This window comes from Bos mutus, chromosome 28 (genome assembly GCF_027580195.1).
Source record: "Bos mutus isolate GX-2022 chromosome 28, NWIPB_WYAK_1.1, whole genome shotgun sequence".
NCBI lineage: Eukaryota > Metazoa > Chordata > Mammalia > Artiodactyla > Bovidae > Bos > Bos mutus.
The window spans coordinates 15,160,681-15,184,104 of record NC_091644.1 but is presented as its reverse complement, the minus strand read 5'-3'; the positions used below and the strand labels follow the sequence as shown (position 1 = coordinate 15,184,104).

General features: G+C 36.7%; 1 protein-coding gene across 4 annotated transcripts in view; it reads left to right on the top strand.

The window, feature by feature from the left end:
* The window catches only part of ADK (adenosine kinase), a 549,091-nt gene that overhangs the window by 456,882 nt on the left and 68,785 nt on the right, over positions 1-23,424 (top strand). The gene's annotated exons all lie outside the window — the stretch shown is intronic.

The following is a 23,424-nucleotide window of genomic DNA, read 5'->3' as shown; positions in this document are numbered from 1 at the left end:
ATTTTCCTGATGAGTAGTTATTTTTAGTACCTTTTTCGTGTACTTATTGGCCATCTGTTGTCTTCTTTTGAAAAACTGTATGTTCAGATCCTCTGTCCCTTTTTAAATTGGATTGTTTGCTCTTTTGCTGTTGAGTTGTATGAGTTCTTTATGTATTTTGGATGTTAACCCCTTATGAGGTATATGACTTGGAGATATTTCCTCCCATTCTGTAGGTTGCGTTTTACTTTGTTAATAGTTGCCTTTGCTATATAGGAGGTTTTTTAGTTTTAACTCCCACTTATTATTGTTATTTTAGCCTTTGCTTTTGGTGTCAAATCCAAAAATTCATCATCAAGACCAATGTCAAGGGCTTACTCCCTTTGTTTCCCTCTAACAGTTGTTTGATTTCAAGTCTTGGCTTCCAGTCTTTCATTCACCTTAAGGTGATGCTTATGTATGTTGCACGATGGTGGTCCAGTCTCATTCTTTTTGCCTATGGCTGTCTGGTTTTCCCAATACCACTTATTGTGAAGAAACTATCTTTTCCCTCTTGTGTCCTCTTGGCTCTTTTGTCATAAATGAATTGACTTTATGCGCATGTTTGTCTCTGGGCTCCGTTCTGTTCCGTTGGCCTGTGTGTGTGTCTTGTTCTGCAGAACTGTACTGCTGTGACTACTCTACCTTTGTAATGTCATTTGAGATCGGGAAGTGTGATGCCTCTAGCCTCATTCTTTCTCTCCAGATTGCTTTGCTATTCAGGGTAGTTTGTGGTCCTTTGCAAATTTGAGGACTGTTTGTTCTATGTCTGTAAAAATGTACCTTTTATTGTTTATTTTAATAAATACAGCTGTCTTCTCCCAGTAAAAAAATCTTTCAAGAACTTATATTTATTAAAATTCAGTTGAGTAAATCCACTTTGATTTTGTTTATTTGTTTTGAAATTTTGGAGATATTGTCAGTCTAGAAATGTCTTTCCTGAAAATAGATAAATAAATAAATTTTACTTACCAAGTATCATGCTTGAATAAAATAAACTTATCTGATTATGAGCAAGTAGAATTCAGAAATAAGTTACTTTCTTATTTTTAAACTTCAAGAAGAAAACCTCATTTCTGTTTTTACTCAGCCATCTATTTTATAACTGTTATAGAAATAGGTTTGTCATGAGTTAATAATTGTGGCAGCTGGGTGATGGATATATGGGGGATGGTTATTATGTTATTACTTCCACTTCTTCATATGTTTTAAAGTCTCCATAATTAAAAGTAAATGAAACAGAAAGAAAAGTAAAAAAAAAATTTTTCAGACAAAATTCAGAGTTATTAAGGACCTTTCCTAAGACACATTGATATCCTTGCTAAGTCTTGAATTTTGGGAGAAACTTAAAGAAAGGAGGGCAGTCCAGTCAAAGAGGATCATGTAAGCAAAGGCACCAGGTAGTATATAATCTTTAATTGTTGTGACAGGAAAAGCTATGTTGTAAATGTGTACAAGGGAGAAAAGGGTCATGAAAAGATAGCCCTGCATTAATAATAACTACCTGGATTGCTGTCTTCCTATACCATGTGGCCTCTTCCTGTCTTAGCAATGAACTCTTTTTGGAAAAGTGAAAAACATGCAGATTTTTTTATCTTACAGGAACTGGTATACTGCCTTCAGATTCAAAACATGCAATTTGTTGCTCTTTATGGAGACATTTATTTTAAGGCTTTATATATTCCAGATCTACATATTGTACAAGTGTCTTCCTCATTGTGAATTTGCACAATTTTCCCAAAATTGAAACCTTTAAAATTAGCCTCCCCTTCCTATGACTGAATTTCCTTGTCAACTCATTTTGTTCTTTATTAAATCTATTAAACCATGCTTAGGGATGCTTACCAGCAGGAATTTATTTGAGGAAAGACACTGGCTAATCTTTGCTGTTCCTACTCTATGAAAATGAACTTAAATTAGAGGATGCACTATATCTGCAATGCATGATAAATACAAGATGGATAGAGAATCTGTTCAGTGGTGTCAGCTACAAAAGCAAACATGATAAATGTTAATGCAGTTTTGAGCCCTGGGATAAGCTATTCAATGCAGAAGCATAGCTGAATCTCTTTGCTGTGTTGTTATTCATGGCAGCCAAATAAATGTCAATAATAAAAGAGAATTAAAGATTTTCATTTCCCAGAGGCAATCCTCTAATACGGCTTGATCTTTCATTTCATTTGTAATTCGTTCTTATGTCAGGATGCAATCATTTGCCAGGCTCTGGGTGTCATGTTAAGTCATTTAATAATGATTAAGAACATAAAAATGCTTGGCCTGTGGGGCAATTCACAGAAGAGATGCCAATTTGTTATTGTTTTTCCTCCTTCCCTCTTGAATATGGATCAGCTTTTTCCCACCTCCTAGCATTAAAATACTAATGGAAGATGGGGAAAGAAAGTATCCCTTAATTTACTGTAAGTGACATTCCAGAATGTTACAAGGCAATGCTGACACACTTATTAAAACACTAATTAGGAATCATGGTTCCTTAAACCTTGTGCTGTAGAGTACTTTTAAATGATCATTGCTAAGTTTGTGGCATTTAGCAATAATGTAACAAAATTAGTTTCTTGGTATTTAATTCTGGAGACCTTTCTCCTTTTGAGATAGAGTCAATAAACTGTTTTCTCTTATATTATAAATGTAATTCTTTGAATTCCTCTTCCATAAATTGCTTGTGAATCTAAAGACTTTTCCACTTACTCCTTTTTTTTTGTTTTGTTTTGTTTTTGGTCACTTCTATTTCATTTGGGAATCCATCCTCTATCCTTCCAGCCCAGAGGTTTTGTCACATAGTAATCATTGGTTCATTGCTTGCAGGCTAATTGAGTTCTGAGCTTTTTGGGGAGTGAGGGGATTGGAGAGGGACTGGAAAATAATGAGCAAGAGACTAGGGATGAAGGCAGGAAAGAAAAGTTGATTCTATCCATTTTGATCCTTTTAATAAATGTTGAATGAACCTGTTGGCAACATGGGAGTCAGGTTAGGGAAATCATTTCTGTGTCTATAAACTTTAGAAAAACTAAGACTGAAGATTACCTACCGCAAAGCAGCTGCTAATAAGGTCTTCAAATATTAACATAAATATAATCTTACTAAAATAAGGATTGTAGTGGAAAAAAAGATTTTCTACATACACATGTATAAATATGTACATATATGCACATATATACATATTTATATCTTCATAGCAAGTTTAAGATTTTCCAAGTTTCTGTACTAAATATATCATAGAAAATTGGAAGAAGCAATAGGACTTTTGTTCTGAATTGAAAATAACACATTTTACACAGTAGCTGTTATGAGACAATAAAATAGGGACACTGAAGAATAAGCTGTAGACTTTTCTGAATACTTCCAGAATGCTTTCTGATCTGTTTGAATTGTAATTGTGCCCTAAAAGAAAAAAACAGACTAGGTCAGAGGTTCTCAATTGGAAAACTGGTGCTGTTATATTAGAATCACCTAATGGGCTTTTGGTAAATATTGCCCTCCCTTCATAAAAACACCTTCCCCTCAACCTGATACATCCCTGTGAGGAGTTAGAATATATATCCTCAAGAAGATGTATAAGAATGGAGGTGATAGAGTCTGGGGGAAGAGAAGTGCAAGGTTGTGAATTTGTTGAAAAAACTCCCTTAGGTGATAATGTGTGTGCACTTAGTCACTCAGTCAAGTCCGACTCTGCAACCCCATGGGCTGTAGCCTGCCAGGCTCCTCTGATCATGAAATTCTCCAGACAAGAATACTAGAATAGCCATTCCCTTCTCCAGGGGATTTTCCTGACCCAGGGAATCTTAAACAGATCTCCAGCATTGCAGGCGGATTCTTTTTTGTTTTAGCCACCAGGGAAGCCCCTTAGGTGATATAGCAATGCTACTATCCTCTTCTCTCACTTTGAGAGCCACTGGATTAGGTGATTTGATAACGTTGCTTCAAGTTCTATGATCCTGTGGGATAATGGAAACAAAATCTTTTAGCAGCTAAGCATCTGATGCCTCAATAAGTCAGGCCTTGTTGAATCCTTCTCCTTCTCAATAAATCACAAAGTAACAAGGACTCATCCACAATAAAAAGCAATCTATATACATACTACTTTAAATAGTCTCCTGCCTCTGGGAAGTTCGTAATTTAGGATAGACACATCATAGTGTCTTTTGTCATTTTCTTATGAGTAAATGGGGTTATTGAAGTTTTTTGTTTTCATGTTCTTGAGTCCTTAAACTTGTCACCCCATTTGCTAGTTAAGTTTTCATGTTCTTTGAAAACACTCAAGGCTGTCTATTACTCTCTAAGAAAAGCTCAGTGTGATTTGCAATTCTGGTAGGCATAAAGCACAGAAGGTGTGCAAAAGAAAATGCGAACTCTAAAGGAAAAACAATCTCAGCAGCTGAAAGAATAATGTCAGCACATCATCACAACTGCTACTGCTATAAAAGATTATTATAAATCACTTTGAAAATGTTCTCCACTACAGCCAAACCAATTTTAAATCTTGTTCTTATTGGCATAGGTACTGGTAATGATGTGGATGGAACAAATTAAGTAGCATTCTTTCCGAACATCTATGCATGGCATTCTTAGGAAAAAGTTCTTACCAGATAAGGTTTTACACAATATGTATTTTTCTTAACTATTAACGTAAAAAGGTAACTTATTAATTCATGTTCCATTTAAAATGTTTTGTAACCACAAAAGACAAAGTTCTTTAATCCAGAGGTTCAAAATAATTTAAAATGACATATGTGAAACTGTCTTGTTCCTGACAAAGTATTATCTTTGGGGCATGGTTTGTATGGTTTAGTGATCTCAGGCTTGTCAAGAAATGAGACTTCTTTGAACACCCACCTTTCTATCAAAGCTAGAAAGCAAAATGGAAGACAGCCTACACTAGGCAAATGTTCTCCTCATCATAGAATTTATTTTTAAAGGACCTTTAATCAGATTTATTAAGGTATAGATTACATATGGTAGAATGCACATATATTTTACCAATTAACATGGAACAGCCACTGTAATCAAAATATAAAATAGATTATATGGTTTGTTTTGAAATATAGTACGGATACACAACTGGTTCAGATTTTCATTATGTTGGCACATCATACCTACGATTTTCATACCTATGCCAGTGACCATCAAATCAAGTAGAAGAACCCTTCTAGCGCTTTAGAACCCACACCTTGTACTCCCCTCCTAAATCATTACCCCCACCAAATTTACCCATTATTTTCACTTCTACTGCTCACAATTTGTTTTGCTTCTTTTTAAAATAGAATCACCCAATATATAGGCTTTTTATCCTGCTCTGTCCCCATACTTTTTTAAGCACTACCTTCCTTTTTCACAACATAAGATGTTCAACTACTTCTTCAAATAACCCCAGCTCCTTTTACTAGCACATGTTTTTAGAAACCCAAATCTGGGTACTAGATATGCTCATTGCTACTTAAGAATCATTGCTTCTAGGCCCTCTTACAAATAGATTGGCTGCTGCTGCTGCTGCTAAGTCGCTTCAGTCCTGTCAAAGTGAAGTCGCTCAGTCGTGTCCGAGTCTTGGCGACCTCATGGACTGCAGCCTACCAGGCTCCTCTGTCCATGGGATTTTCCAGGCAAGAGTACTGGAATAGGGTGCCATTGCCTTCTCTGACCCATGACTCTACACCTGTTTATATTTATTTCTCTATCCATGTATATATTTAAATTCCATGAGTTCAGACTGATACCTTTGATTCCATTTTATTGTTGGCACAATAAAGTTCTTTCTGACCGTCTTCCTTTCCTTATTTATAACTTCTCACTCTGATATTGAAATTTCTGGTTTTGTTATATAAGCTATACTTACTATTTTTTTTATCCTAAAGTAGTTTTTGAGCTTCCCTGGTGGCGCAGTGGTAAGGAGCCTGCCTGCCAATATAGGAGATGCATATTCAATCCTTGGGTCAGGAAGAGCCTCTGGGGAAGGAAATGACCACCCACTCTAGTATTCTTGCCTGGGGAATCCCATAGAGAGAGGAGCCTAGCAGTCTACAGTCCATGGGGTCACAAAACAATTGGACTCAACTTAGCAACTAAACAACAAAGTAGTTTTTAATTGCTTTCCCATACCCTTGTGTGAAACATATCCTTGACATACAGTGTTAGTTTACAGTTATTTTTGTCTTTGACCCTGTGGTATCTAGTCAGTTCAGTTCAGTTCAGTCATTCAGTCGTGTCCGACTCTTTGTGACCCCATGGACTGTAGCACGCCAGGCCTTCCTGTCCATCCCCAACTCCCGGAGTTTGTTCAAACCATGTCAATTGAGTCAGTGATACCATCCAACCATCGTATCCTCTGTCATCCCCTTCTCCTGCCCTCGATCTTTCCCAGCATCATGGTCTTTTCCAATGAGTCAGCTCTTTGCTTCAGGTGACCAAAATATAGCAGTTTCAGCATCAGTCCTTCCATTGAATATTCAGGACTGATGTCCTTCAGGATTGACTGGTTTGATCTCCCTGCAGTCAAGATGGTGTTATCCAAAAGTAACTCTAAGTTAGTTCTTATTATTCCATCCACTTCAATATGGTTACATTATTCATTTGTAATAGTTATATTTATTAGAGTTTGTATTCTACTTTGATTTCCTTTCATATCTGGGTTTTTTTTTTAATTTATTTTTTAACTGAAGGATAATTGTTTTTTAAATAAGTAAAAAATTTACTCCTTATAGTGTCACTTTCTGTGTTTTGACAAATGCATATGTTTATGTAACCACTACCATAGTTAACAATTCAGAATTTTCCAAACTGACGGTACTAATTTATATAGAATGACTTTTCCCCCTCACATTTTCACCAGCATTTGATACTATCCATCTTTTTAGTTTTGTCATTCTGGTGAGTATATACTAGTATGTCATTGTGCTTTTAATTAAAATTTTCCTATTGTAATGAGGTGGGGCACATTTTCGTCTGCTTATTAACATTTGAATATCTAGTTTTGTGAAGTTCTTTTAAGTTTTTGTGCTTATTTGATTGTCTTATTGATTATAATTCTTACAGTCAACATGCAAGTCTTTGGTTAGAAAAGCCTTTATTTATTTACTGTAAAATTCTATTTTGTATTCTTATTTCCTGTAGCACAATGTATGTAAATATCAAATCATTTTGTTGTACACCTGAAACTAATGTAATTTTTAATGGAGTATAGCTGATTAACACTGTAGTGTTAGTTTCTGCTGTACAGCAAAGTGACTCAGTTATACATATACATATATCACTCTTTTTAAGATTCTTTTACCATAAAGGCCATTAAAGAGCATTGAATCGAGTTCAATTACAGTTAGATCTTTATTAGTTATCTATTTTATATATAGTAGTGTGTTATACCAATCACAATTTCCTAATTTATCTTCCCTGCCCTTTCCCCCGGTAACCAAGTTTTGTTTCCTACATGTGTAACTGTATTTCTGTTTTGTAGATAAGTTCATTTGTACGCTTTTTTTTTAGATGCTACGTGTAAGCAATATCATATGATATTTGTCCTTCTTTCTCTGACTTCATTCAGTATGACACTCTCTAGGTTCATCTGTGTTGCTGCAAATGGCATTATTTCATTCTTTTTTTATGACTACTCTGAGTAATATTCCATTATATATATATATATATGTATGTATACCAGATCTTCTTTATCCATTCTTCTTTGGATGAACATTTAGGTTGCTTCCATGTCCTGGCTGTTGTAAATAGTGCTGCAGTGAACCTTAGGATGCAAGTATCTTAGAAAAGCCTTTAATTTTAATATAGTCAAATTTATAGTGTTTTCTTCTGTGGTAAATAAACTTTGCTGTTTTTTTGAGGAAAATCTTTACATATGCCAAGCTCATGTCTTCATATTTTCCTGTTATTTTTTCCTAATGTTTTATTTTAAAAAAAGTTTTCATGTAGATCCACAGTCCATCTAGAATTAGAGCTAGTTTTTGTATATGATGTGATCCAGAAGGCATGATTCATTCATTTTTCCCATATGAATAACCAGTTGACCCATCATCGTCTTCCTAACTGCACTAAATTGATACCTTTGTCATATTTCAGATGATCTTGTATCTGTGATTCTTTTTCTTGACTATTCTATTCCATTGTCTCTTTATTCTTATACTGGTTTACATTGTCATTTACTTAGTTTATATAATCACCTTTATTATCTGATTATTATCAGCTTTCTAACTTTGTTCTTCAGGACTCTCTTGGTTCTTCTTGGTCCTTTGCATTTCCACATAAATTCCAGAATCTGTTTATTATCACCTCCTCTCAAGTTTTATTTTTTGTGTCAAATTCTTAATAGAATTTTTTTTGAGATTTTATTGAATCTGCATTTCAGCTAGAGAGAATTGATACCTTTATAATATTGTGTTTTCTAATCCATAGAGTATTTCCCTCTGATATTTTAAGTGGTTTTTAATTGTTCTCAAAATGTTTGTTATTTTCAGTGTAATCATCTTATAATATCTATCTTTGTAAGATTCCAGGTTTTTTGTCTTTTAGTGCTGCTGGTGCTGCTGCTAAGTTGCTTCCCCTCTTTAAATGACATCCTTTTAGATTTCAGCTTCTACTTGTTTTTTATTGATGTATAGATTTTTTTTATAGTGACCTTGTTTTCATTTTAGTAATGTATCTGTTGGTTCTGTAGGATTTTCTATATATATAACGATATCATCTGTGAATATTTAGAGATTTACAATTTTGCTTCTTTCCCAAATATTTACTTTTTTTTTTTTTTTTTGGCTATATGGGCTTTCTCTAGTTGTATCAAGCGGGAGCTACTCTCTAGTTATGATGTGTGGGCTCCTCAGTGCGGTGGCTTCTCGTGTCATGGAGCACAGACTCTAGGACACAGGTTCAGTTGTTCCGCAGCGTGGGGGATCTTCTCCTGTCAGTGATTGAGCCAGTGTCTCCTGCATTGGCAAGTGAATTATTTATCAATGAGCTACCAGGGAAGTCCCACAGATGTTTGCTTTCTTTCAGACTTTTTATCAACTGTATTATCTAGCACAGTACAGCATATCAAATATAAATACAGTTGAAATAGTTATTTTGAGCATTTTTGTCTCATTTCTAACAGGTGAAGTCTCATTTCAGCACTTCATCAAAAATGATATTTGCTATATTCTCTTTGTCGATATTCTTTATCAGATTAAGGAAGTTTCCTTCCAGTAATAGTTTACTAAGAATTTTATTGTTGTTAAGACTATTTTTTATTCATGAAGGAATGTTGCATTTTATCCAATAACTGTCCTGATCTATTAAGATTGCTGTATGATTTCTTTCTTTTTTTTTTTCCTTTTAATGTGTGAATTATAGCTTGGTTTTGGAGTGGTAAAACCACCTTCACATTCTTGAGATAATCCCAATATAATTGTGATATTCTTCTATTAGATCATTGGATTTGATCTAATTATGTTTTGTTTCTGATTTTTGCAGTGTTGCTTAGAGAGAGTTTGCCTTATAATTTTCCTTTCTTGTAACATTTTGTTACTTTGGGTAGGAACATTATGATGATCTTATAAAATGAATTAGATAAGCGCCTTTTTCTGTTCTAAAGGAGTTTTATTACACTGATGTTAGTTTTATGTAAATATTATAAAGAATTCACCCTTCAAAATGTCCTGGCCTAGGAAGTACTTTGTTGGATGACTTTTCATTGCAGATTCAGCTTCTTTCATTGAATCAGAATGTGTAGCTTCCATTTCTTTCTATGCTAGTTTTGATAAATTGTGCTTTTTCTAGGAATTTTCTTCATCTAAATATTAAAATCTATTAGCATAAAATCATTCATACTATTCTCTCACCTTCCTGCTTACTATAGGATTTATAATGTTTTTAAAATTCTTGATCTTGGAATTAAATTTCTGCTCTTTTCCTTGATCACTTCCTAGAAGTTTACTTTAGTTAGGATTTTCCAAGAAGTAGATGCCAAGATGAAATTAGAGAGACTTGCCTAGTTATCCAGTGGTTAAGAGTCCACCTGCCAATGCAGAAGACACAGATTAGATTCCTGGTCCAGGAGGATCCCACATGCCTCAGAGCAGCTAAGCCCATGTGCCACAACTACTGAGCCTGTGGTCTAGAGACCATGAACAGTAGCTCCTGAGCCGGCATGCTACAACTGCTGATGCCTGCGTGCCCTGGAGCCTGTGCTCATCAACAAGAGAAGACGCTGTAAACAGAAGCCTGCACACCGCAACTAGAGAATAGCCCCTATTCGCCTCAACTAAAGGAAGCTGGTGGGCAGCAACAAAGACCCAGCCAGCCACAGATAATTAATTGTTTACATTTTTGAAAAGATGAAGTTAAACATCAAAAGATTTATTGAAGGAAACACCTGTGAAGGATAATAAGATGGCAGTCAGAGGGGGCAAAGAGACCTGTCAAATTCTGATGCAGGTCTGTTCCCTGTGTTAGAGAGAAGGAAAGTAGGTAGGAAAGAAGGAAAGTAGGAAGAGGCTTAGGTTGTAATACAGTAAAGTTTTGACAGCATCAGTGAGGATTCCTCAATCCATAGTTGCTCATCAAGCCAGGCTGTCGAACGGAGTCCCACCTCTCAAGAATAGGATTCTAGAGATTCCCTGGTGACTCAATGGTAAAGAATCTGCCTGCCAAGTTCCGGAGACTTGGGTTCAGTCCCTGGTCCAGGAAGATCCCACGTGCCATGAAGCAACTAAGCCCATGTGGCACAACTGCTGAGCCTGTGCTCTAGAGCCTGGGAGCCACAGCTGCTGAGCCCGCATGCCACAACCCAGAGCCTGCATGCTTAAGATCCTGTGCTCTATACAGGAGAAGCTACAGCAGTGAGAAGCCTGCACGACCCAACTAGAGGGTAGACTCTGTTCACTGAAACTAGAGAAAAGCCCATACAACAACAAAGACCCAGCACAGCCAAAAAATAAATAAATGAAGCGACAGCAAAAAAAAAAACAAAAACTCCACTGCCTTCCTGCTGTGCTCAGTCCCCTGCTGTTGGGAAGCATGGACCCAGCATGAAAGCAGTGATGGATTCAGAACATAGCTAGTTCCATCGGTCAGTTATGGCCCATGGCAGATCTGAGAGGCACATTTTGATGGCCTCCACAGGGTTGATCAATTATTATTATTCTTATAAAGAATCAAGTCTGTCTTCATTGATTTTTCTCAATTATCTAGTTTAATTTTCATCTTTGAAATTTAAATCCTTAAGCTATTTAGAAAGTTTTGCTTAATTTCTGAATATCTGGAGATTTCCTAATTATCTTTTTGTTTATGACTTTGTTTAATTTTATTGTGATCAGATATGTTGGATGATTTTAGTTCTTCAAAATTTGTTGTAATTTTGTTTTTACTGCATGCCATACGGTTAATTTTATACATATTCTTTGGGCATTAAAAAGATGTAAATGCTGATATTCTTATATATTGCCTTATATATACAGTTAGGTCACGTTTGTCAAGTTTGTAGTTCAGACCATTTATATTCTTGTTTATTTTTGTCTGCTTGTTTTATCAGTTATGAAGAGAGGTTTATTAAACAGTCCTACTCTGAGTTGAATTTGTGTATTTCTCCTTTTGGTGCTATCAAATTTTGATTTATGTATTTTGAAGGTATCCTATTACATGCACATAAGTTATTTTGTTTACTATATATTTATTTATTTTCTACTGCGCTGGGTCTTCTTTGCTATACATGAACTTTCTCTAGTTGCGGTGAACGAGAGCTGGTCTTCACTGTGGAACACAGACTTCTCATTGTGGTGGCTTCTCTTGCAGAGCATGGGCTTTAGGCATGCAGACTTTGTGGGCTCAGTTGCTCTGAGGCTTGTGGGGTCTCCCAGGGCAGGGATCAAACCCATGTCCCCTACATTGGGAGGTAAATTCTGAACTAGTAGACCACCAGGGAAGTCCTGTATATAAGTTTAGAATTCTTTTATCTTCATGATAAATTGAATGTTTTATCATCTTGAGATGTCCCTCTTTACTTCTAACAATGCCTCTTGCCTCAATGTCTGTGGTATCTGTTATTAGTGTAAATATGCCAACTTTCTGTGCGTTATTATTTGCATTGGTGTATGTCTATTCCTTTACTTTCTACCTTTCTTTGGTCTTAATTTAAGATTTTTTTGCAGTTGGCATATAGTTTTTTGTTGTTTTGCAATTCTGACAATCTTTATCTTTTGGAATCTTTATATTAAATATAAATAACTCATATAATTGGATTCATGTTCTATTTTCTCATATTTGTTTTCTTTTTTCTGTCCTTTCCTGCATCTTTTGGATTAATCAGGTGTTTTTAATTCTCATTTCTATCTCTATATGTTTGCCAGTGGTATATCTTTAATGTGTACCCTAAAGATTACAGAATCTATCCTTGACCTATTAAAGTCAAATATAAACCATAACTTTTGCCACTTCTCATACAAAAAAAAAAAAATAGTAGGATCTTAGAACGTTTTAAATCCATCTAAACCTTTTAATCTTTTGTATTATTGTTTTCATTCATTTTAATTCTGCATATATCTTAATGCCTTGTAGTGACAAAATACTGTTATCTTTTGCAGTTGAATATACTCCTTCCATTTTTTTCTTTCCCTTTTGCATTTCTATGTTTTCATCTAAGTATTTACAAATTATTACATAATTTTTCTTCTGCCTAAACAGCCCCCCTTTTAGTGTTTCACTTAGTGTGTGAATTCTTTTGGTTTTTGCTTGAAAATGTTTCTATTTTATGGAACTCGATATACTGGGTTATATTACTTGAGCTCTTTAATAATCACCTTCCATTATCTTCTGGATTCTTTTGTCTTTGTTGAGAAGCCACAATTAGTCTTATTCTTGGTCCTTTGAACATATTTTCATTTTCTCTTAATGCTTTTTGGGATTTCTCTTTGACCTTAACTTAGGTTTGTTTGTTTTTTGACTTTTTATCTTGTATTGAGTATAGGTAATTAGCAATACTCTGATAGTTTCAGGTGTACAGCAAAGGGACTCAGTGATACATATTACATGTATCCATTCTCCTCCAGGAGAAGGCAATGGCACCCCACTCCAGTACTCTTGCCTGGAAAATCCCATGGATGGAGGAGCCTGGTAGGCTGCAGTCCATGGGGTCGCGAAGAGTCAGACATGACTGAGCGACTTCACTTTCACTTTTCACTTTCCTGCATTGGAAAAGGAAATGGCAACCCACTCCAGTGTTCTTGCCTAGAGAATCCCAGGGATGGGGGAGCCTGGTGGCTGCCGTCTATGGGATCACACAGAGTTGGACACGACTGAAGTGACTTAGCAGCAGCAGCAGCATTCTCCTCCAAACTATACTCCCACCCAGGTAGCCACACAGCACTGAGCTGAGTTTTCTGTGCTATACAGTAGGACCTTGTTGGTTATCCATTTTAAATCTAGCATTGTTTACACGTCAGTTCTAAACTCCCTGACTATCTCTGACTTTGATCCTTCCCCCTTGGCAAGCATAAGTTTGTTCTCTATAGTGAAAGTGAAAGTGAAGTCGCTCAGTCGTGTCTGACTCTTTGCGACCCCATGGACTGTAGCCTATCAGGCTCCTCCGTCCATGGGATTTTCCAGGCAAGAGTGCTGGAGTGGATTGCCATTGCCTTCTCCAGGGGATCTTCCCAACCCAGGAATCGAACCCAGGTCTCCCGCATTGCAGGCAAACGCTTTACCATCTGAACCACCAGTTCTTTGACTTTAATTTTGTATTTGGTTTTGTATTTATCCTGTTGGGATTTTTAGTGCTTCTTTCATCTTTGACTCTGGATCATCTTCTTAATGTTGCTTAACACTTTGGGGAAATTCTCAGTAATTATCTCTTAGATACTGCATTCTTGTCTTTCCAATTAGAGACCAATCACATATCTTGGGCCTTTTTCATTGTGTCCCATATGTCTTTTTTACCTTTTTTGTATCTTTTATCCTTTTTCTTCCCTCAGGCTTCAGCTTGTGTGTTTTGCAGTGACCTAGCATTTAGTTCACGAATCCTATCTCTTTTGCTTTCTCCTATCTGCATTTCAACGTATCTGTTGATTTCCTTATTTCAGTAATCACATTCTTCTTTTTCTAAATTATTTGTTTCTTTTTTATTTATCTTAGTTTTATAATGTTATCCTCTACCTTGTCATTAATTTTTCAAACATGTTAATTATAGTAAAAGTAAACTGCATGTCCAAAAGCTTTATCTCAGTTATCTGTAGATCTGTTTCTTTTATCCTTAATAAATTATAGCATTTCTGTTGGTGATACTGTCTTTTTGTAGAAGGCAGCTAGAGTAAAGCTAGATCAGAAAGTGAACCAACACAAGGGTTTGTTGCAGTTTTTATAAGGCTCAATCTATTTCTGTCCCCACCCCCCCCGACCCCCCACCCGACTCCTGAAATTCTTCAGGTCTCCAAAAATCCTGGGGTATTTGCTAGGATCCCTACTCTCCAGTAGGTTCTCTTTGGCACCATATAACTACCAAAAACATTACTCTGCCTTTTAGAGATCTTCTACTTAATCTGTTGACCTCTTGTCCTGCTGCCTTACAAATTTGGCAGATACCTCAAAGGAGAAAACCCCTGAGTACCAGTCTTACTCCACTGTATTCCCCTTCATGATCATGACACTTCAATTCAGATTGCCTTCACTCCAGGTAGTCTCACCAGGCCTGCAGATGGCCAGAAACTCCATTGGCTCTGTTGCCTCTTGTGCACTTAGTCGCTCAGTTGTGTCTGACTCTGCGACCCTGTGGACTGTAGTCTGCCAGGCTTCTCTGTCCATGGGGACTCTCTAGGCAAGAATACTGGATTAGATAGCCATTTCCATAAACTGTGGAAAGTTCTTCAAGAGATGAGAATACCACACCGCCTGACCTGCCTCCTGAGAAACCTGTATACAGGTCAAGAAGCAACAGTTAGAACTAGACATGGAACAATGGACTGGTTCCAAATTGGGAAAGGAGTACTTTAAGGCTGTATATTGTCACCGTGTTTATTTAACTTATATGCAGAATACATCTTGTGAAATGCTGGGCTGGATGAAGCACAAGCTGGAATCAAGATTGCCAGGAGAAATATCAATAACCTCAGATATGCAGATGATACCACCCTTATGGCAGAAAGTGAAGAGGAACTAAAGAGCATTTTGATGAAAGTAAAAGAGGAGAGTGAAAAAGCTGGCTTAAAACTCAGCATTCAGGAAACTAAGATCATGGCATCTGGTTCCATCACTTCATAGCAAATAGATGAGAAAACAATGGAAATAGTGACAGACTTTATATTCTTGGTCTCCAGAATTACTGCAGATGGTGACTGCAGCCATGAAATCAAAAGACACTTGCTCCTTGGAAGAAAAGCTATGACAAACCTAGACAGCATATTAAAAAGCAGAGACATTACTTTGCCAATAAAGGTCCGTCTAGTGAAAGCTTTGGTTTTTCTAGTAGTCATGTATGGATGTGAGAGTTGGACCATAAAAAACCTGAGCACTGAAGAATTGATGTTTTTGAACTGTGGTGTTGGAGAAGATTCTTGAGAGACCCTTGGACTGCAAAGAGATCCAATCAGTCAACCCTAAAGGAAATCAGTCCTAAATATTCATTGGAAGGACTGATGCTGAAGCCAAAGCCCCAACACTTTCGCCACCTGATGCAAAGGACTGACCCTTGGGAAAAGACCCTGATGCTGGGAAAGGTTGAAGGCGAGAAGAGAAGGGGATGACAGAGGATGAGATGGTCATATGGCATCACTGACTCAAAGGACATGAGTTTAAGCAAGCTCCGGGAGTTGGTGATGGACAGGGAAGCCTGTGGAGTCCATAGCAGTCCATAGCAGAGAATCAGACATGTCTCAGCAACTGAACTGAACTCCTTCTTCAGGGGATCTTCCCAACCCACGAATCAAACAGGGGTCTCCTGCATTGCAGGCAGATTCTTTACCAGCTGAGCTAAGGGGAATCCCTTTTAGCATAAGCCAGTTCCCCAGAATCTCAGCCATTCACCAGAACCAAGAATTGCCAGGCCCTGAAGGAGAAAGTCAACTTTTAGCACATCAAGATAGCTCTTTAAGGTTCTCTTTTCTCAGAGGTCCTGTCCCATCAAGTCTTGGCTACTTTGGCAGCTCTCATACCTTCATTTATTTAAAAATTAAAAAAAATTTTTTTCAACTGTTCTAGTTGTTTATGATGTATGAGTTGGTTTGTTACAAGCAATAGCAATAGAACCTAATGTCCTTAAAAAATATCTTTTTATTATAAATTCGAAAAGTATATGGTCCTGGAAAGTTAAGAGGGCTGATCTATTTGTTATGTAAGGTTGTTAGCTGATTTGGTAATACTGCACTCCATAATCCACTTTGAAAACTGCTAGATTAGGTAATTTCCCCATGACACTAAAGTTAGAGGCAAAAACAGCTGGATTAGAACCTAACCTTTTGATTCTTAATCTTGTGTAATCTATTCTGTACTGTGGTGCCTCATGTATTTATTACAGCAGTGGTTCTCAACTTGGAGCAGTTGTTCTCTTTCCTTTTGGTTGTCACAGTGGAATAGGTAGAGGAGGGTTAGGGAATTCTACTAGTATCTAATGGATAGAGGCCAGAGATGCCACTGCTGCTGCTGCTGCTGCTGCTAAGTCGCTTCAGTCGTGTCCAGCTCTGTGTGACCCCATAGACGGCAGCCCACCAGGCTTCCCCGTCCCTGGGATTCTCCAGGCAAGAACACTGGAGTGGGTTACCATTTCCTTCTCCAATGCATGAAAGTGAAAAGTGAAAGTGAAGTCGCTCAGTCGTGTCTGACTGTATCGACCCCATGGACTGCAGCCTACCAGGCTCCTCCGTCCATGGGATTTTCCAGGCAAAAGTACTGGAGTGGGGTGCCATTGCCTTCTCCACTATATATCCTTTAATTCACAGGATAGCAACTTACAACAAAGAATTATCTGACCCAAAATATGGATAGCACCCGGTTTGGAAAAACCCTGGCTCACAGTGTACCTCAGAATGTTTATTTAAATGATCACTGTCTCCTTCCCCATTACACACTTAACTGTAAGATCAATAGCAATAAATCTTCATGTAGGAATACACCCAGGGGCCCCTTAATCTAAGAAAGCATCTGTGTATGAACTAGTCCATACTGTGTTTTTTAGAGTTTCTCCCAAATACCCTCCAATACTCTTTAGTTAGAACCTCTTAGAGCTAGAAAACATTCTGATGAAAAAGAGTGTGTACATATAAATGCATTTCATGTATGTGAATGGGTATGTTTAGCTACACACTGATAGATAGATAGTGAGCTCAGTCACTCTATCATGTACGACTCTTTACAACCCTGTGGACTGTAGCCTACCAGGCTCCTCTGTCCTTGGAATTTTTCAGACAGTAATACTGGAGTGGGTTGTCATTTCCTGACCCAGGGATTGAACCCATGTCTTTTGTGTCTCCTGCATTGGCAGGCGGATTCTTTACCTTAGAGTCACTTGGAAGCCCTAGATAGATAGACGTTAGCTTAAATAATTCTTAGAGAATGTATCCGTTGTGTTTTAAGACTATATATAATCAATTTCTATAATTTAAAGCTCTTGAAAGTATACAAATGGATATTTACCTAAGAAGTATATTACCAAATATTTTTCAGAGTAATTATTGATTATACCCAGTAAGTTATTTTTCTGCAGTTCAGTTAGACACCAAAATTCAGTTTTCAGAACATTATAATTTGGCGGCAAAATTTTATTTTGGCTTAAACACCACATGCAAGTTTTTGGCTCAGATAAAGATCTTTGGAAGGGTAGCAGATAAGTATAATTCAGATAATTGAACAGCTAAATTTTTCCTCAGTTAAAAGGAATAAAGTGTTTTTACATTTAATATGAAAAATTTATTTAAATGCAGACTTAACTGTTGCCTTGTTCCTATTATTAGGATCAGACAGTTTATCCCAATTAAATGTCTTAAGAAGCTCACATCATTTTTGCATCATTGATTTTTAAAGTAGCCCTACAGCAGCCAGTATTCCTGAGGACTTTTCCCCCTTTGTTTAATCTTGGTCCATAAAGTTTATTTAGCTTTTCCCTGTTTCTATCAAACTATTTTAAGTTCCTATATTTAGAGCTTTTCTTGTCCCAAGAAAGTGGCCTATTTTTTTGTCTCATTATTTTGCACTTAATATCAGCAATCCCCAACCTTTTTGGCACCAGGAACTAGTTTCATGGAAGACAGGTTTTCCATGGCCAGGGGCGGGGTGGGGGTTTAGGGATGATTGAAGCGCAGTCCTTTTTTTTTTTAATTTTCTACAACCTTAATTATTAATATTCTTTGACATAAATTTTAATTTCCATATATTAAAATTTAGATGAACCCTTTTTAAAAATTTATTTTTAATTGGAGGACAGTTGCTTTACAATGTTGTGTTAGTTTCAAGCACTATACATTTATTGTATCCTTTATCTCTATTGTTATCACTTCAGCTCTACCTCAGACCATCAGGCAGTAGATTCCAAAGGTAGGGACTCCTAGTTCATATGATTTACTCATTGTAATGCATTTTGGCTGTACTCTTAATGATTTCCTAGAATTTCACCCATACTCACCTATAACAAAGGGAAAAATGTTTTAAATGCCTTGTGAGGAAGCAGTACATTCACATGGTTCAGAATTCAAAACGTATAATAATTAGGGCTTGTTCAGCTGTCCAGTACTTGTGAGGAAATAGTTTTTCATTATTTGAATAACCGTAAAACTTGTCTTCAAAACTTACATACTTTTGGAAATGGAAGGGGGTACTATTAATTGTAATAGGACTATCCTGGGTAAACCAGTCAATGTGGTCATGGAAGTCATTATAGATATTTAAACGAAAGTAGTTAGTTAAATGAATTACTACATTGGTTGATGTTTTGGATTTATGTTATTTCTGACATTTTTTCCAACTCACAAATCATGTGCTAAGAATATGCCGGATAATATAGAATTTAAGTCTTGAGAATCTAACTCCAAGAAGAACAAGTTGGAGGGGCAAGATACCGATAGATTAAAACAGTAAAGTAGCAGTACAAACGAATTCAAGTCAAGGTTATTTTATTGAATGCCTTCTATATGTCAAAACTTGTAGTTATAGAGATAAAATAAGACAAAATCTCCTTTTCTTGGAATCTAGAAGAGACACAGCCCACTAATACAACATGAGAAGTTGTATACAACTTTTATGAGCAGATTTTTATAGGATAAAGAATGAAGAAATTTATAAGTTTCACAGAGGAAGTGGTGTTTGAATTAGGCTTTGAAGAATACTTACAGTTTTGGCAAGTTGATATTACAAAAGAATTTAAGTTAATGGAGCACTAAGATCAAAAGGCAAAGAGGCCTTAAAGGGTATGATGTATCACAAAGAAAGTTACATATCATGGAGATGGGTTGTGGGTAAGCATGAAATGGTAAGTTGTAATAGGCCTTTGAATGCTGTACTGCACAGGACATGATTAAGTGCTTAAAGTACATACTGAGAAGAAAGAGATTTGGGCTGAGAAACATTTTGTGGTCAGTTTATCATAATTCAGTAAAAGAAAGGAACTATACTTACATTTGTTTATAAAGCTCTGTTTCAGAGGGATCAACAAATACTAAAGATGAAGATCCTTTTTTTTTTTTTTTTAATTAAATGCCAAAGAATAAAAGCTGCGATAATCCCTCTAAAACGTATTAGTGATGAACAATCCCATGGGGTTAGACTGAGACAGATTTGATAGGGTTAGAAAAATCGTAGAGAAAAGGAGCTATATATAAACTGAGAAAATTAATAAAGATTGGCTTGGTTTAAAGATGATAAACAAAGACTAATGCAAGAGGCTAATGAATTCAGTCATGAAGAAAGTTTATACTAAAGTGCTCTCAAAAAGAATTGCTGCTGGCCTGGTTTTTATTAAGCATTTTTCCCTTAAATTAGAGGGAAAATATAAGTAACCCATTAATAAAATTTGCAATTTATACTGAATTAGGCGATACTGTCTCTGTTAATAAAATGATGGAAATTCTGATAATAATAATTACTGTAAGTTGGATATAGAAGGTCAAAATAGTGTTTAAAATAAGATAAGCTATATGTTTCCCATTTTTAAACCCACATAGAAGCAGCAGGTAGCATTTGAGAAATGTCTCCATTTCCAGGAGATATTCTTGGTTTAAGGGTTTTAAGAACTGAATGGTAGGACCTCCCTGGTGGTCCAGTAGTTGAGAATCCACCTTGATATATAGAGGACATAGGTTTGATCCTTAGCCTGGGAAGAGTCCACACTGCAGGGCAAGTAAGCCCATGTGCCACAGCTAATGAAGCCTGCTTGCCTAGAGCCCATGTTCTACAACAAGAGCAGCCGCAGCAATGAGGATCCCATTCACCTCAATTACAGAGTAGACCCCACTCGCCACAACTAGAAAAAAGCCCATGCACAGCAGCAAAGACCCAACATAGCCATAAATAACCACTTAAATTTTTTTTTTTTTTTTTTTAGGAAAAGAACTGAATGGTAGAGACACCTAAAATGTAGGCCTGTAGGAATATGTCTTCACTGAAGAGTCTACATTTATATGATGTATAATGTATATTCTATGATTCAAAGAAGATTTTTTGTGAAACTTTTCAGATAAATCTTTGTCACTGAATTTTCTGTAGAACATTTCTTTCTGAGACTCACATTTTAATGAAGGAATTATTTTAAAATTCTTACTCCCTCTTGATGGTGTTTAGATACCTAGAGGAGGATGTGTAGGTCTTAAGAAGTTAGGTGAGGAACAGTGGATGGAGGTCTAGGCAAAAGTGTAGTTCCGAGCACTTTTTATGCCTGGTTTTTCCTAAAGCTGAGATGGCATCCCAGGCAAAGGGCCTTCTTTCTGAAGAATGTAGGGATGAATCTCGCGCCGGGCCGTACCCATTAAAAAAAAAAAAAAGTGTAGTTCCCTGGGACAATTATATAGTTCCCTTAGCAAGGTTCCTATTTCAATCTAAACTGCTATTTGTACTGAATGTGCTCATGAGCTCTAGAAAGTAAACCATGGCCTTCACTTTCCATATCTTGCAGTAGATTTTACCATAAATTAGAAATTGTAGTGTGATTATTTGAAAGATCAAAAGTGTAATTTGTTAGGATCAAATAAACAGTTTTCCAGTCAACTATTCTGGAATCTGTTGACACATTTAGACTTAAGCCCTCATAGCAAATCCATAGAGATTTAAACTTTTTAGAACCTGGACTCTAGCTACTTTGAAAATTTGACACAGGGAGTAATTTTAAAAGATTTCTTTTGAAATGACCTCAGGTTCATCAATCTCTATTCTTATATTATACTACTCTATAAAGAATCTCTATATTCAAGTTTGGTTGGATGTTTTGTAAGTACAGAAAACTATTGGGTGGGCGGGGCAGGGGGAGGAAGGAGAGAAAGAGGAGAGGGAGAGAAGGAGGTGTGTGTGTGTGTGTGTGTGTGTGTGTGTTTTCAACCTTAATGGAACAGTTGGCTGTAGTAAACTTCTTGATATTCATTGGTATATCAACTTAAGAAGTGGATCATAAAGAAAGTCAATAGGTTTCTTTGACACATGATAGCAAGAACCCAATCCAGCATGCCACTTGTAAGCTTATCTGTAAAGCATGGAGGCATTTGTCACCACTGACAGTACTGACATTTAATCTGGGATCTGTTTGCAACTCAGCTTTCCATGTGTTCCCGTGTATATGGTAGTCTGAATTCAGCTTCAAAGCATAGCTTTGTCTATCAAGTTATTCTGAATTTTATGTAACAGAGGAAAACAGAAATATTAAGTAGATACTGTTTGGATGATTATTTTTCTCCAGATGAGTTATGCCAACCAGAGAGTTCTGGGCATTGACCTCTTGTGCTGTTTTTGTAATTCACAAGCCAAAACTGTTGTAAGTTAAATTATGGGAAGTTGATTAATGATCCAAGAAGGAGGCACAGTAGATCAGTTACATAGGAAACTCAGGAAAGCCAAGTCAATAAGAACTAAAAAATACTTAACCCAGATGAGGCAGATGTTTAAAAAAGATGTCCTGGTTACACAAGTTGATAGCAAATCTGGTGTCAAGTCAGTTTGGGTATAGTCTCCACAGGAGTACAACAGCCTGAGGAATTCTAGTATGAATCCACTAAGATATTATATGAGCTGGGAATGGTAGCAGGAAAATGGAAGAACTGTTTCTCAGGAGTCAATCAGTGTCATTCACAGAGGTTTATTTTTATATAAAAGCTTCTGGTTTAGTTGCTAAGTCATCTCCGACTCTTCGGAGATGGAGACTCCAGTTCAGACCCCATGGACTGAAAGCTCACCAGGCTTCTCTAACCATGGGATTCTCCAGGCAAGAATGCTGGAGTGGATTGCCAGTTCCTTCTCCAATAAAAGCTGCATTGGTCTTCTAAAATGGAAGGTTCCCAGGAGCTGGCACATATTAAAATTCCTAGCAAACACCTTGGAGTGAAAGCCATCTAGATTTAGAAGATAGAGACTAGAGTGTTAGGAAGGCTAATACTCAGGGCTAAAGATAGGGAATCTAGACCGAATCTCAGTTTAGTTCTTAGGATTGACTGATGCAGAAGACAACTTATTAAGATAGAACAAAAGATTTGTGGTCACAGTTGGGCCACCACAGCTTACATCTGAATGTCTGTTAGTCCATGTTCTACTCTTGACAAGTATCCTACCCTTATTAGAATTAGCTGAAACTTGGTACCCAGCTCTGCAAATGCAACCTAAACTACAAAAAACTAGCAAAGATATAAGTAGAGCAAAATGAAGAAGGACCTCATGCAAGCAAAATCAGGACTTAAAATGTCAGCAGATAGCTGTCTGAACATGTCATGGCAGAAAGCAACTTGGAACCTGTTGAACTATTACAGTGCTAAAGGGAACCACTGCTGTGTGTAACCTACTGTGCTGAGGTAATGTTGGAAACAAAGATAAACGGCCTTTATGGCAGACCTTATTCTTGAGTAAGGCAGGTGAGATATATACTAGAAAACAGAATAAGAAAGGATTATATGAATTTTACCCAAAAATACACTGTAGAAATAATGCAAGCATGAATTCATTTTATACTAGTGATCATGGAAACAATATATTCTAAAGGGAACATGTAAACTAACTTGTGGAATGTAAATAAGATTTTGATGCAAATAAGAACTAGAGATGATCTTAGAGATCATCTGGTACATCTTAGAAATTTGAAAAGTAATTGAGACCCACTCCAGTGTTCTTGCCTGGAGAATCTCAGGGACAGAGGAGCCTGGTGGGTTGCGGTCTATGGGGTCGCACAGAGTCAGACACGACTGAAGTGACTTAGCAGCAGCAGCAGCTGGTGGGAGAAATTTTGTACAACTTTCCTGGAAGATAGCTTGGAAA